The following is a 13,729-nucleotide window of genomic DNA, read 5'->3' as shown; positions in this document are numbered from 1 at the left end:
AATCTGCATCTAACGCCGTGATACGGAAACATCTCATGAAAGGAACACGACGGTGACAGCAAGTAGATGGATTCACGAACGGCTAATTGCCAAAAAAAAGGGGGGGGGGAGGGGAGAAAAAAAAGCTGTAATGCTAAAAATATCACACAGTTAGAAATAACACTCCATAGAACGTACTGACAGCAGTGGCAAAGAACTAGATGCACATTCAATGGAAGGAGAAGTGATTTATTTCCCAAAAGTAAAATTATTTTAATCCGTCCTGGCAGAATGATTTTGTAGAAGGTTCTTTTTCTTGCCTTTAAAAAAAAAATCAAAGAAGTATTTGATTAGCCCCCGGAGGGTGTTATTGCAGAAGAAACAGATCCCAAAGTAAAAATGTAAGTTGCTGCATAAAATTAATCATGGTGCCAGCATTTTACGCAGGCCTGCACTGACTAATCCGTAATTTCAATATTCATCTAAGAATTAGCACATTTGAAACAGCCAAAGAAATTATAGAAACGATTGCTAACATTCACCCCGAGCCAATGATGATATATTCCAGGGATTCTCAACGTTGGGTCCCCAGATGTTATTGGACTTCTACTCCCATAATCCCCAGCCGCAGTGGCCTTTGGTTAGGGATTATGGGAGCTGAAGTCCAATAACAACTGGGGACCCAATGTTGAGAATCCCTGACATAGTCTACCTACACAATTAGAAAGGGGACACACAGAGAGTGTGTCCATTGCGACATTATCTGTGGATGTCTCCATATCTTCTCAGCATATCCCTTTGTCATGTGGGGGGACTGTTCATCTGAATGGCAACTCTACACATGCCCCAATACTTGTTCATAAACAAGTATTTGAGCTATGTGTAGAATTGTCATTGGGATGAACAGCCTGCCCCCACCACACACAAACACAATAAAGAGACACACCAGGAGGATGGTGGGATGTTGACGGATGGCATCATGATGGGGCTTCTCTCAGAACATCTCTGTTCTAATTGCATGGACAGGGATGGGATTATATTGTCCATGCCGGCCCCCTGTTCAGAGGTGGGGCTGGATCTCAGTAGCAGAGCACATGGTTTGCCTGCAAATGTTCCCAGATTCAGTCCCTGACATTTCCATGTAGGGCAGGGAAGGATTCCTCTCTGAAACCCCAGGGACACCCTGCCAGGCAATGTAGGCAATGCTCAGATCGGTGGGCCAGTGGTCTGATTCAGAATAAGGTAAAGGGTCAGAGCTGTTTTGTCCCCTGGTTGCTGAAACATTCTGAATATTCAACCCTTCCATAGAGAAAGTTTCAGAACATGTGCCCCTCCCTCAGAAATCGCCCCTATATCCTGTGGCCCCCAGGTTCATCCGTGCCTGTAGACTTGGAAACAGGGGCGGAGCCACCATTGGGCAAACGGGTTCAAAGAACCCAGGCTGCTACCAATCAGGGGCCGTGCCAGGTGTCCCAGACACACACCCCATGTCTGACATCAGATGCGGGAGGCATGATTTTGCTCCCAAACGGGGATGCGTGGCTCCATTTGGGAGCTCAATTGGCCAGCGCTGCATTTGCAGCATGGCCAGAGTGACTCTCCCTGTCTTTGGGAGTTAGATCAGCCAATGCGGCATTTGCAGCGCGGCCAGAGCAGCTCTTCCTGCCTTTAAAGTCGCTCTGGCCATGCAGGGAATGCTGCGCTGGCCAATTGCCCCACCAGATGTTGGGGGGCGTGGCTAAACACCCCCTGTGTCTGACATCAGATGCAGGGGGCGGGGCTGAGGGGATCACGGCAGAGGCAGCACCCGGGCCACTGCTTGACTCCCTCCACGCCTTCTTGGAAAGAATTTTCACCAACATATTAATTAGAATTGAAGAGAATATTGCAGACAATTATTCTATCCATTCTCTTAAGCACATGGGAGAATATTCTTTCCAAAGTATGGTGCCCTTTCATTGTGTGTGGGAGGAACTTGTCTCCCTCCCATCCAGTGCACACAGATTTTATCTTGTCCAAACCGCATGCCCTTCAAATACCACTTAATGGTGGATGGGCCTGATCAGCCCTATTTTTCAGCATTCCTTGATATAAATGTGAATCAAGGTAAGGAGTTTTGGCCGAGCTGTAATCTCACAACAATCTACTGTTTCATAAGCCGGAAACAGAGGCTGTTACAGACACCTGTTTGTAATGAGAGAGTTTTAGCTCTCTTAATGAAATCAGTGGGACTTAAAAGGGCTTAACATTGGCACGCCCAGAGCCTTTGGATGGGGTGGTATAAAAATGTGATGAATAAATAAATAATTGTGCCCACACTGATCTGTGAATTGTGAAACACAGAAATACTGACCAATATCTAATGGGACATTAATGTTATATTTTTGATGAAGAAATCTATGTACCAAATGACTCGTGAGTTCCCTAGACAAAAAACAAAAAGAAAAGAAAAGAAAAAATAACCAAAGAACACAGCTACAATCTCCAAACTATTTAATTTGGATTAACCTCAGTTAAGCCATCCCATTCCAGGGAAAATGTTGAGATCCCCACAAGCTCATTGGCAGAAGGAAGATTTTGACATAGATCTCGAAATGGCAGATCTCAAAATGGCATTTTACTGCATCCTGGAAATTTTTCAAAAATTGGATTGGGCTGGGTCATGGTTTGAGAGGTGGTCAAGCCCAGATTAGCAGCAAAAGAGAAAAGAAAAGGGCTGCAGAAAAATGCAAATGATGTATGGAAGTAATACAAAAATATTTTCTTGAAGCCCAACACATTTTGATAAAACCCATTCTTCAGCAACCCCCACCAAATTATTTTAATAGCATAGTCTTCCAATAATGGTGATCCTAACATGTCACAGATGCCTATGAGGCAGCAAATTTGCCAGAATTACCACTGTGGGAGAATTCTTTGCTATTAAAAGCAATTATTTTTGTGCCAGTGAAGAAAGCGACTTGCTGAAACTCATTGGATGAGGAAAATTACTCAAAGTAGTCCCATTGCAATTAAAAGGACAATTTAGGCCTAACTTGTCCTTTTAATTGCAATGGGACTACTTTGAGTAATTTTCCTCAGTATGTCAGCCTCTATTTTTGGAATAAATGCCAACAGATTTATTTTATTTATTAGGGTAGTTGGTCTCCTTTCTCTTTTGTTGCTGTGTTGAGTGTCTTGCCCAAAATGGGATCAGCACACCAAAATCCACCACCCAAAATGTCCACAAGTGTCAACCTCATCATATATATATATATATATATATATATATATATATATATATATATATACACACACACACACACACACTATATAAAATTTACATTTTATATCCTGCTTTTCTTTCAAGGAGCCCAGAGCAGTGTACTACATACTTGAGTTTCTCCTCACAACAACCCTGTAAAGTAGGTTAGGCTGAGAGAGAAGTGACTGGCCCAGAGTCACCCAGCAAGTCTCATGGCTGAATGGGGATTGGAACTCGGGTCTCCCCGGTCCTAGTCCAGCACTCTAACCACTACACCATGCTGGCTCTCTCTATATGTTTGGTTCTTTAGCTTTTTATAGTGTTCAGTTTTAATTTGAACCTTATAATGATTGTAGTTCTTAATTGGACAACTTTTTTTTTCATTTTTGTTTAATTTTATTATTTTTATTGTATCTTGTGTCTATCTTATTGTTGTGAGCCACCCCGAGCAGTAGATAAAATAATTATATATCTATATCTATATCTATATCTATATCTATATCTATATCTATATCTATATCTATATCTATCTATCTATCTATCTATCTATCTATCTATCTATCTATCTATCTAAATGTGTCATGGCCCAAATAAACTGGCAAAGACTACCCTGAATCTTGAGCTTGGTGCTGGTAGCAGCATGCCGTTCGTTGTCTTTGAAAATGTCTTGAGCCCCTATGAGCTGATATTTCAGGAAGAAAATCAGTTTTTGTTCTGCGCTGGTTTCTATTTCCAGCCTGCTTGAGCTCCCTGTGCTTAAATTCAGAGCTTTCTGTCCCCCACATACATATGCTGCTACCAGCAAAGAGTGAAAATTCACAGAACTGTCAAGATGCCCATTGAGACTGTAAGATGCCGCTATTCCAGCCTCAGCATTACCCAATTAAATCTCTGAGGAATTCACTTCCCTAATGAGAAAAGAAAAGCAGTGTAAGACAGCAGACCAAGCTACTTTAGAATGGGAAATAACACAATAATAAAAGGACTACAGAATCAGGGACTACACAGACATCTGATTTTGCTCCTCCTTCCATTGTAAGGGGATTACCCAGTCACAGGGAAAAGACATACTAGACTTGTCCAAACTACCATTAACTGGGTAGCACAGGCATCCGGCTGAGCTAAGTGCACCCTAATTTTTGTTTGGGTGCTAGGGGTGTTCACAGAACCATTTTTTGGTGATTCAATTTGAATCCAAAGCAAATTCAAACTGAACTGTCGGTCCATGAACCGGGTCAAACCAACCAGCAGTTCAGTCCATTTGCCCATAGAACAGGGTTGAACTGGTCCGTAATGGACCAGGCCCAGTTTGGTTTGAACTCCAACTGGTGGCCTTCTTTTGAGGCTGGTTTGGTTTGAGTTTGAACCAATTGAACCGGGCCAGTTCAAACTGTACCCGATTCGGTTTGAACCAGTTCTGCATACCCCATTGGGTGTGGGTAAAAATAAAGACAGAGGGTTGCGCAGCCGTCAGGGACATATTTTCAGGTGCCACAGAGTGCTTTTAGGAAAAGGGAAAGTCATCAAAATTTGCACACACACATGCACACATGAGTCCTGGAGCAGCATTAGTCTGCAGCTCTTCAGAAGCTCTGGTACTTCTCCCATCGCACCAGTGCTTTGTTAATCTGGATAACAGTCCACCTAATAGATTGCATCTATGCAATCCAGCCAAAGTTATTGCCTTAGCCTAGGAACTGCTAGATGACAAAGTTAAATGCACCTTTATATGCATCATATTAAAGTCTAGATGATCTCAGAGCTGTGGGATGCTGGACCATTCTCTTCTCCTGGTTCAGTATTCTTCACTGCAAGGCCTAGGAGCCAGCGGTGGCTCCCCATAACCCTACATGTGGCTCCCTGACTACTTGTTTAGTAGCCCTTTGCAAATCTTTAGCCAATGCCAAATACTCTGCACAGCTCCTCGGCACCATTCAGATGTGCAATGCTGCACCACTGCTCAATGCTGCACTCTCCCCCGCACTGGTTTGGCTCCTGCATGGGAAGCAGAGTTCTCTTGAGTCTCAATGCCATCTTGGAAGGTGCTCATGAAACCCTGGAAAGTGTAGTCCTTCCCAACACTTTCCCTACAGAGCTCTATGGGGAAAGCACTGGAAAGGACTACACTTCCCACCAGTCCATGCATACCCTGTAAGATGACGTTGAGGCTTGGAAAAAAGCCACACACACAGCCCAAGCCCTTCTCTGAGCTGGGAAAAGCACAACACTCGCAGGGATCAGCATGGTCAGAAATGGTTCATATAGTGAATGTGGTTCGATTTTTTGCCAAGGTGCCCCCCACTCCCCAAAAATAGTGAAGATCACTGTCCTAGTTAATTTTATTTATTTATTTATTCATTTGTTTGTTTGTTTGTTTGTTTGTTTGACTTGTATACCACCCAAACTTTCATCTCTGGACAGTTAACAATGACATGTTTATATGTGTTGCCCTTAGAATTCTGCACTGGTATACAACTATATATAGAGTCCCCATCCAGACAGGAGACACTTTCCACCACTCCATACAATCCTAGTTCAAGATATTCAGACGGCAGGGGAAAGAAAAAGAAAAGGGAGGATGGGGAAAGTGCTCATCCCAACTGCCCCCATTTGGGGCACAGGGAAATATGCTCATCCCATGACCTTCCATCCACTTCAGTTGCAGGAAAGCTGTTACTAACTACAGCTCAGGCTGTAACAAACCCTCTCTCCAGCCCTTTTGCATAGGTGTCAATCTCTTTGGAATAGGTGCTTCCCTACCTTGATTGGTTGTACAGTGTTGGCAGAAATGCCCCCTGCAGCAGAAAATCTCAACATCAAACTTTGCCGTTGCCAATGACATTTTAGAAATGTGATAGACAGAACTTAATTAACTATATCCTTTCACAGAACAAAGGCAACGGATACATTTTTATTTGATTTTTTAAAAAGAATTGTAGACCTTATCTTCTGGTGCTTTATACCCGGTTCTAATTAAATACGGATTTGTGATTTTTAAGACACCTGGCAAAGCAGTGTGGTTTCTAAGTAATTAATTGAAGTGCTAAGGTCAAAGAGTTTGAGCACTACTGGATATATTAGTAGGTGGATCTTGATTATTGCTCTCTGTGTCGCTACAGTTTTCTATACTCCACAGAATCACAGTCTTGGAAAAGACCAAAAGGCTGCCCTTGTGTCCAGCCAGCTTAGGTGCTTTAAAGGGGGAGTGGACAAATTCATGGAGGAGAGGTCTATCAATGGCTGTTAATCATGATGGCTATACAGAACAACTTGTTTAAGAGGCAGTATGACCGTGGCTGACATTCAGAGCAAGGATACACCAGTGCAGCGAGAGAGCAGCCCAATACAACTTCCCAACTAGCTACACTGGTACAGCAAGGAAGTGACAATTCATGCTGCCCTCCCCTTCCCAAGGAAGCCCACTGTGCTACCACAACACATGTCCCTGAGGGCTGTACAACCCTCACGGACATATTTTCAAGTGGCATGGAGGGCTTCCTGGGGAAAGGGAAGGTGTCAAGAATTGCTGCTTCCCCACTGCACTGGTGCAGTTAGCTGGGAAGTTTATTTATTTATTCATTCATTCACTCTATTTCTATACTGCCCTTCCAAAAATGGCTCAGGGCGGTTTACACAGAGAAATTTCAAATAAATAAGATGGACCCCTGTCCCCAAAGGGCTCACAATCTAAAAAGAAACACAAGATAGACACCAGCAAGAGTCACTGGAGGGATGCTGTGCTGGGGGTGGATAGGGCCAGTTACACTCCCCCTGCTAAATAAAGAGAATCACCACATTAAAAGGTGCCTCTTTGCCAAGTTAACTAATTTTTATTTTCAACCCCCTTCCTAATGATTCCTAGCATGGAATTAGCCTTTTTCAAAGCTGCCACTCACTGAGTTGACACTTTCAATGAGCTGTCCACCATGACCCTAAGATCCCTCTCCCGGTCAGTCACTGACAGCTCAGATCCGATCAGCGTATATGTGAAGTTGGTGGTTTTTTGCCCCAATGTACATCACTTTATACTTGCTTACACTGAACCGCATTTGCCATTTTGTTGCCCACTGCCCCAGTTTGGAGATCATTTTGCAGCTCCTCACAATCTGTTTTGGACTTCATTACTCTAAATAGTTTAGTGTTATCTGCAAATTGGGCCACTTTACTGTTTACCCCAACATCTTGATCATTTATGAACAAGTTAAAGAGCACTGGTCCCAGTACAGATCCCTGGGGGACACTGGGGGACAGTGTTCCCTCTAACAGGGATTCCCAGATGTTGTTGACTACAACTCCCAGAATCCCCAACTGCAATAGCTTTTGTTTTGGGATTATGGGAGTTGTAGTCAACAACAACATCTGGGAATCCCTGTTAGAGGGAACAGTGCTGGGAGATCCACTCCTTACTTCCTTCCATTGTGAGAACTGTTCATTTATACCTACCCTCTGTTTCCTGTCCTTCAACCAGTTACCAATCCACACATGAACCTGTCCCCTTCTCCCCCAACTGCTATGTTTACTCAAAAGCCTTTGGTGGGGAACTTTGGTGGGGAACTCAGCCAAGCTCTGGTTCCAGAGGCCTTTACCAGTGGCATCAGAGGCCTTTACCAGAGGCCTTTACCAGAGGCATGGGATCTCGGACCTTCTGATCTGCATGCAAAGCCAATGCTCTACTACTGAGCTACAGTCCCAACCCCTGAGGTAATATCTTACAGCACACAGGGCTCACATGTCATGTAGTCATCCATCCAAATGCAAACCAGTGCAGATCCTTCTTAGAAAAGGGGACAATCCATGCTCACTACTAAGAGACCAGCTCTCCTCCTTCCAACATGATGTCGGTAGGAAACAGCTTGTTTGCTTGTGCTCTTTCTTTGTGCTTAATTAATGTGTGGTACTTATATGAGCCATCTTACCTTGCAATATCTGGATCCTTAACTCTGCTCGATTGGACCAAAGATTTGACATCCATCTTCCCACAGTGCCTCCAGGAAACCTAAAAGGAAGGCTTGAAGACCACAATCTTCTTTCACTGTTGTACACTCTCCCACTCTCCAGCAAGTAGTATTCACTGGCTGACATACAGAGCAAGAATGGACCAGGGTTCTCCAGTGAAGTAAGCAGCAGAGTGCAGCAAGAGAACCTGGAAGTTCAAAAGAATGTAAGCACGTGTAAAGTGATGCACATGAGGGCAAAAAACACCAACTTCACATATATGCTGATGGGATCTGAACTGTCGGTGACTGACTAGGAGAGAGATCTTAGTGTCGTGGTGGACAGCTCTTTGAAAGTGTCAACTCAGTGAGTCGACATTTCGACGCAGCTGTGAAAACGGCTAATTCCATGCTAGGAATAATTAGGAAAGGGATTGAAAATAAAATGCTAGCATTATAATGCCCTTATACAAATCTATGGTGTGGCCACACCTGGAGTACTGTGTTCAGCTTTGGTCACCGTATCTTAAGAAGAATATTGTAGAACTGGGAAAGGTGCAGAAGAGGGCAACCAAAATGAACAGGGGCCTACAGCACCTTCCTTACGAGGCTAGGCTACAGCATCTGGGGCTTTTTACATTGGAAAAGAGGCAACTAAGGGGAGACATGATCGAAGTGTATAAAATTATGCATGGAGTGGAGAGGGTAGAAATAGAGAAATTTTTTCCCCTCTCTCACAACACTAGAACCAGGGGTCATCCCATGAAACTGAAGGTTGGGAAATTTAGGACCGACAAGCGGAAGTACTTTTTCATAATTAATTCATGGAATTCGTTGCCTTGGGATGTGGTGATGGCCACCAGCTTGGTTGGCTTTAAAAGGGGTTTAGACAAATTCATGGAGGACAAGCCTATCAATGGCTACTAGTCTGGTAGCTATGGGCCAGCTCCAGCCTCAGAGGCATGATGCCTCTCAATACCAGTTGCAAGGGAGCAGCAGCAGGAGAGAGGGCATGCACATACCTCTTGCCTCTGGGCTTCCCAGAAGCATTTGGTGGGCCACGGTGTGAAACACAATAGCCCACTGTGGCCTTGGTCCTGATTCAGTGGGCCTCAGACCTGATTGGCCTTGGGCTTCATCCAGTAGGGCTGTTCTTATGTTCTTATGTTCTGACTCCTAGGATCCCCAGTTTGAGAGATGACACAAATTGCCTCTGTGTCCATGAGAAATGCTATTTGGCTTTTGATATACTTCAGGCATTACCCATCCATCTACTGCATATATTATTTGTAACAATGAGGGCTACAAACTTGCTTGTCAAAGCTGAGATACTCAGAAAACTGAAATCTGCAAACAATATGTTCTGTGCTTCGCTTGAATGCAGATCTGTTTATCCTCTTAAAATGCAAATTATATATATAAGTGAAAGGAAGTCTAGGAAAAATAGATGTTTTCTGCTGCTTAACCCTGGAAAAGGATAGACAGTTTTGTATAATTCAGCAGTTATGCTAGATTTTTCATCCCCACTGGTACCGGATTCCCTTTGGTAATAATAAACAGATTTCCTGCTAAGTTGAGCATGCTTTAGTTGAGACAGTAAAGCATGGTTACTGTGGGATGGTGTCAACACTCTTTTCTTTCAACACTTCCTCCACACATTCTTATATGCACATATTTTGCCTTAGGGCCAGATTACACATGATATGCAGTTGTATGTAACAACACTCCAATACTTTTCAAAAATGAAAAGTAGACAATGGAAGGCGAGGTCCTGGACGGAAGACCAGCTAGTGGGAAGGAAGTACCTAACTCTTTCCCTTCAGGGCATTTTATTGTGAATATCACCCCCCAGATGCTTTGTGTTGTATTCTGTGGTGGTTTTGGTTGATCCATTCCTTGATCCAGGCCAGCTTTTGAATGGGGCTTTAGCTACTTGTATTCCAGTCCTGGAGTTGAGGTGGGGCTAACAAACAGCCACCAGCAAGAGCACAGAAAAAGCAATCTGCACTTGCTTCTCTGTATATAATATCTATTTCATTAAACTATTCATATTCCCAATTCCACTCCATTGCCTTGTCCTTGCAAGCCACAACTCTTTGCCTTGGATTCTACATATTCTATCTAGTAATCTTTTGTGTTTTGTTGTTTGGATGTTTGTCCCAGTGGGAATCTTGTATAGAGTGTGGGGTGGAGTCAGAAAGAAAGGGAGGGAGGGAAAGGAGAAGGAGAAAAATGGCTTTGCTTCTGAATAAAGTCTTAGTTAAATCTGCACAGTATTTCTTCATGCTTACAAGGGAAGTAGTTATAAAACGTCTCTCCGTGAGGAAAAATACACAGGTCTCAGTTTCCAAACTAAGTTAGTTTTGACCAAGTCTAGCCTTGCCATATTCCCCAGAATTGAGGGTAGCCCCCAGGATTTTGGCTCCTCCAACTGGCTGCTAAATTCCACCTGGATTTACCCGGATTTAAAATGTGCTGCCTGGTTTGCCTGGATTTTGCTCTGGATCTGATCACATGGGAGGGCAGAGAAGTAGGGGAAAGAAAGGCTCCGTGGCTTTGCCTCCTGCCATTGGCTCCTCATGTGGCTTAAGGTGGCTCTGATTCTCCCTTACCTCGCTCCATTGCTGTGGGGAGCGAGGCAAGGGAGAGCCGGAGCCACCTTAAAGCCGGATAATATGCAAATTAGGCCACCTGGATTTGGTAAGCATGGATATGGCAACCCTAACCAAGTCCCATTGAAATGAATGAGCTTCATGTTAGTCATGACTAACTTGTCTTGTTGATGTGAATGGTGCTTAGTCATGCCTAAGTAGTCTGGATGTTGTGCAGTATCCTTTCCCCCATGGGGAGAAAAGGAACTCCATAATTTTAAAGGGGGGGGGATCCCAAGTGGGGGAAAGAGTTAAACAGTCACTCCACCAGTTTTCTGCTACAGTTTGCTGCCCAGGGGCGGATTAAGCCTTCTGCCGCCTGTAGGCAGCCAAGGCTTTGCCGCCTCTGCTGCTGCTGCAAGGGTAGGGCTGGAGGGAGAAAGCCCTCCTTTTTTTCTCCTTAAAAACTGCCACTGCGCATGGCAGGATAAAGCCAGGCCCATAACAGACTGCAGCCATTGGGAGGGAGGAGGGGAGATGGAAGGAGCTCACCCTCACTGCCCTCGCCACCCACACAGCGGCATTGCTAAAAGGGGGAACTTTCACCTCAGCCCACTACTACCCTGCTGCCCCATCACCTGCGCAGCATTTTAAAGGTAATGGGGGGGGGGACTTAACCCTCGCCACCCTCCACGCAGCCACCGCTGTGTGGCCTTCACTGACCGCATCCTGCCACGCACAGCGGAGATTTTTAAGGAGAGAAAAAGGGGGCTTTCCCCTCATCCCCAGAGAGCGGCGGCAAAATTTGAGGAGTGCCTTGCTGCTCCTCAGATTTTGCTGCCATAGGCAAGTGCCTACTCTGTCACGGTGTGAAATTGCCATTGTTGCTGCCTCGCATATTTGCTTTTTATTTTTATATTTTTTTAAAAAAAATGGGGTGATAAGAGTTACACACAACCAGGCACTGCATACAGTATAGTGCTAGCTCATCTGCATGAAACAATACAGGCTCTTATCCATTTTTTGTTAGGTGGGATCATCCGTCAGCCTGTTCCCAAAGCATGTCATTCAGGTGGAATTTCTAGCACACCCACTTCCTGATCCTCCCTGTGTGTTTCTTCCCAGTCTGCAATCATGCTTATTGTTCTGGGAACCACTTTAACAAAGAGAGTGAGATGCATTTTCCAAGTTCACAGAGCCTTACCTTCTCTGAAGATCAATTCCTCATTGTATGCAATAGTATTGAGTCACAGACACCTATTTCCTGTCCTCAGGATCTCTCTCCAGGGTGCCTGATTCAGCACTGCCATCAAGTTGTTAATCACAGCTCTCCAATGTGGTTTCAAAATGACAAATTTGCTGCATAAAAATGGACAGGTCCTTTGTCCTCTGCTTTCCTCATGCCTTTCCCATACACTACTCTGTATAATCTCTATGACAAGCTCATGATGTCACATTTGGAAGCATCAGCCCTGTTGCATGTGAACAAAATGCAGCAAAAGCCCACTGACTGGTAATTCTGAATCAATGAAATTTAACTTTGTGAAGGAGAAAGCAGGACAGAAATCCTGACTCAGGGAGCGGAAAGGGCTAATTAAATGTGCACATTTTAATGAGGGTTCTCCAATTATGTAACCTGTATCAAATCAAAAGACACTTTTGCAACAACCATTATTGTAATACATTTTGTCCCAACTCATTCTAAAAGGCAGAGTAGAAATAGAGATAACTAGGAGGTGTGGCCTGCAGTTGATTGGGCAAAGTCATTTAGCATAGATTAACTTACAGGAAATGAAATATATGTCATAGAATTTTTTTTTATTAATATGCTCGCAAAAGGGAAGTAAACAAACTGTTTGAAATCTGTAGGATTTCAACTTTAAACTTTATTCATTTTATTGAATAATTACCATGCACAGTCAATTTGAATCACAGTACATTGGAATCTGAGAAACATCTTCTGCTTCTCTTGGGCATGATGCCATTTTTAAAAATTCATTTATTAAACATAATTATATACCACCCAAAACTCATGTCTCTGGGCTGTTTACAATAAGACAACACAATTTAAAACAAAATTAAAACATTAAAACCATTGAAAATTTTGGACAATGTAAATGCTATAATAATTTTCGATATTATTGATCTGATTCCTGAGTGTTAAAAATCGGTTGAGAACAACAGCAGTTAAAACAGGATCATTATATTAAGCATTTCTGCTAAAATAGGCCCAATACTTAGTTAAACTTTTCACCTGGCATATCCCAGGGTAAAAGGAAGTGCATTCAGCTCATTCAAGTGGCAGGATTGTGTAAGCAAAATTTGGTATCTGTAGTTAATTGGGGCACCTTAAGTGGCGCAGCGAGGAAATGCTTGACTAACAAGCAGAAGGTTGCCAGTTCGAATCCCTGCTGGTATGTTTCCCAGACTATGGGAAACACCTATATTGGGCAGCAGCATTATAGGAAGATGCTGAAAGGCATCATCTCATACTGCACGGGAGGAGGCAAAGGTAAACCCCTCCTGTATCCTACCAAAAGAAAACCACAGGGCTCTGTGATCACCAGGAGTTGACACTGACTTGACGACACACTTTACTTTACCTAGTTAATCAGGAAGTATGACTTTATTTTGCACAAACTCTTCAAAATATATAATACATAGATTGGACATATAATATGACATTGGCTGACATGATGTACAGCATTCCAGAGTTGTAATGCTGTATCCTAGCCCTAGATAGATAGATAGACAGATAGATAGATAGTAAGCTACACCAGCTGAGGAAGCCTCCTTGCAGCAAAAGGTTGGCATCCAACAGCGGATGTCAAGTTGGCAGGATTGCTAGCTGGTTTGAACCTCTAGCTAATCTGATCTTGCTAGTCAAGACAGCACAGAAAGCTGCTCAAGGAAGCCAAGGAAGGGTGAAGGAAAAATGCATTCAACTTGCCCTTGAGGCAGCGTGGAAAGCTGCCATTGAA

The 13,729-nt window shown here is 43.6% G+C and overlaps 1 long non-coding RNA gene across 1 annotated transcript; it reads right to left on the bottom strand.

Moving 5' to 3' along the window:
* Positions 1 to 217: 217 nt before the first annotated feature.
* Positions 218 to 12,087, bottom strand: LOC128329340 (uncharacterized). The gene is made up of 3 exons (XR_008309623.1): positions 11,953 to 12,087; positions 8,140 to 8,366; positions 218 to 299 (listed from the first exon to the last, which is right to left on the bottom strand). It is a non-coding gene; the product is annotated as an uncharacterized LOC128329340 (long non-coding RNA).
* Positions 12,088 to 13,729: the final 1,642 nt, after the last annotated feature.

Source organism: Hemicordylus capensis, chromosome 6 (genome assembly GCF_027244095.1).
Source record: "Hemicordylus capensis ecotype Gifberg chromosome 6, rHemCap1.1.pri, whole genome shotgun sequence".
NCBI classification, from domain to species: Eukaryota; Metazoa; Chordata; class Lepidosauria; order Squamata; family Cordylidae; genus Hemicordylus; species Hemicordylus capensis.
Note: the sequence above shows the minus strand (reverse complement) of the source record. Positions and strands in the feature narration are given on the sequence as shown.